This window comes from Frankliniella occidentalis, unplaced genomic scaffold, assembly GCF_000697945.3.
Source record: "Frankliniella occidentalis isolate FOCC.00 unplaced genomic scaffold, Focc_3.1 Scaffold25, whole genome shotgun sequence".
Lineage (NCBI taxonomy): Eukaryota > Metazoa > Arthropoda > Insecta > Thysanoptera > Thripidae > Frankliniella > Frankliniella occidentalis.
This window is the reverse complement of record NW_026267155.1, coordinates 1,055,178-1,057,871: the sequence shown is the minus strand read 5'-3', so window position 1 is coordinate 1,057,871 and position 2,694 is coordinate 1,055,178.

Below are 2,694 nucleotides of genomic sequence, written 5' to 3'. Positions count from 1 at the left end.
GATTTAGTTCGCAATGCAAAGCATTTTACAACGCTTGAAAATTCTTTGCAATGCAAAGAACGATTCTTCGCAAGGTTTTTACAGTGCACCGCTGCAGGGCTGCACCGCTGCAGGGCTGCACCGCTGCAGGGCTGCACCGCTGCACCGCAGCACGGCTGCACCGCTGCAGGGCCGCACCGCTGCAGGGCTGCGCGGGGCCTGCCCTCGGCTGGCCGGGGGCGTCGCCCTGCTTATGCCACTGCATAATGGACGAGACGGGCTCGACTGCACCTATATGAGCCGGCCGGCCGACTGGCCTTCGCGTGAGTGACACGCAGAGTGACACGGAGTGTGACGATCGGACACTCGGGGGTGACGACGGGAGTGACGACTGTAAGCCAGCAGGGTAGCAAGAGAAGCACAAGCTGGCACATTGAGCAGAGTGACGCATGAGCGCAGCAGCAAGTGATATGGGAATGTGGGCTAGAGTGATGCGCGGGCGCGGGCCGAGTGCACGAAATACAAGAGATTAGTCGTATAAGAACTAGGACATTGGCTAATTTAAAAATTTAAAAAGTCAAATTTTGCCGCTGTAACTAAACATTTTAGACGTCAAAAGTAAGAGTTGGTTGCTGGAACGAAGATGTGGCTGCAGAAACCATCCGTTTGTTATGAAGACAGCACTTGGCACTTTAATAAGTGTCAAAACGAACAGATTGTCTTCTTCAGGGAAGTTTTTGTTCTATTTTAACTCTTGACTCTGAGGTGCACGGGGTCCTTTGTTTTCACGTTTAGACTCGTTTGGTATAAGCACTCGTGAATCACCACTTTGTCACAAAAATTGCGCTCGGCCGATGCAATGCAGTCTCCATTTTGAGTTATTATCACCTCGTAAAACGATGTACTGTACCGTCTGTAGTAGATAAAATAATTGTAGTTGTGCTTTGCTAATGACACTGAGCATGACGCTGCCAAAGGTGTCGGTGAAGGGGTAGACGAGGCGGAAAAACAAAGTTCTCCCCCCCCCCTCCCATCTCTCTCTCTCTCTCTCTCTCGTTCTCCGGAGGGCATCCGCGGTCCAACGTTTATCGTTCACTTTATCGGTCCAGCAGACACCGGCGGCGGCAGCAGCAGCAGCAAGCAGCTTTGAATCGCGCGCCAACAATTAAATCTAGAATGGGGATGGACTGCTTACGTCGAAAGGGAAAGGGGAGATGGGTGGGCGGGCAAGGGGAGGAGGAGTAAAAGAGGCTCAGCAAACTCTACCTCCTTTACTGCTCCTAAAGTGCCCGACAACAACAGCAGCAGCGAGGTCACAGTCCTAGGAAGCCACGGGATTCGCTGGTGGGGGCGCCCGGGAGGTAGGCAGCAGGCCGGCACGGGTGTCAACAGGCGCATGGCGTTGCCTACCTCTCAGGCGACATGGCTCGCCAATAAAATTAGATTAAAACCAACACGAAAGGAAAGGATTTTACTTTGGGAAAAAACTGATCTGCAAAGAAGCCAAGCACTGCCAAGTTAACAGCATTTGATAGTCTGTAAAAAAGCTGCGAATGCTTTTTGAGGGTTTTTACTTCTCTCGTGCCAAGGCCTACTAATCGCTGAAAAAAAAGGTGCTAAGGGCTAATTTTTATAAGGCACTAAACCTGCCAAATGCACTAAAAATGCCTCAGACACTGAACTTTTAGCACCTTTATGGAGCTCTGAAGTCATTGCAAAGGCACTAAACTGAACATTTCTTTGGCATTCCTAGAAAGGCACGACTTAGCACCTTTTGCTTTTTTCCGGTATCCTGGTTATGCGCAGAGCCGCGGACCACGTCGTGCAGGACAGGAAGGGACGGGGATGCGCCCGTCAGGAGGGGGATTATGGATGGCGCCCCGCTCCTCGCCGCGCAACAGGTCCGGCACAACCATGCCCTGAGAAAACCATCAAAACCGGTCCTCTTGATGGTGTTACACAGGGCGGCGGGCGCCTAGCTCCCCCTCCCACCTCTAGGCAGGACACGACCCCGGCCAAGTCCTCACGAGAGTGAAAGCAGAGTGCTGCCCGGCCTGCCCAGCGGGGTTCAAGGAACTCCAGCGCCCCCCCCCCCTCCTTACTCCTGTTCGCCACTTCTATGTTCTATGATTCTTCCCTTATTCTCTTTCCACCTCCTTCCTTCGCTCGTCGTCTTTGCCACCCTGTTACTTCCCTTCTTCCATCTTCTCTTTGCCGACAGCAACACTAGAAAAGGGCACGGGGGAGGGGTGCGGGGGCTGCGCCTCTGCGCGGGCTCTATGCCCCACTGTACAAAATAAATTTTGCAATTTTCTCTTTGCGAAATGTGTTGTACATTTAGCTCGTCGATGAGTTGCGAGTCGATATGCGTAATGCCCGTAAATTTACGATCTACAACTGTAAACTTACCACACGCTCTCCATGGAAAATTTTCGGCCTTAAAACCACGACTATTCTTTCCAGTGGCCACCACGGGCCTCCTGCCCCGGGCGAGGGGGGAGGTGCCACAAAGTGCCCAGCAGGGCTTGCCCAGGGCCAGAACCAATTACTGCTGTTTGAAGCAAATTGCCAATCTCGTTTGCTTAAAACGTTCCAGATTTGTCTGGCAGCGCGCGCCACCGCAGCGGCAGCAGCGCGGGGCACAGCGCATCGTTCGCAAAAAGGCGATACAGTCAGATGGGGCGTTTTCATTTGTTCTCCCCTTTCCAAGTTTAA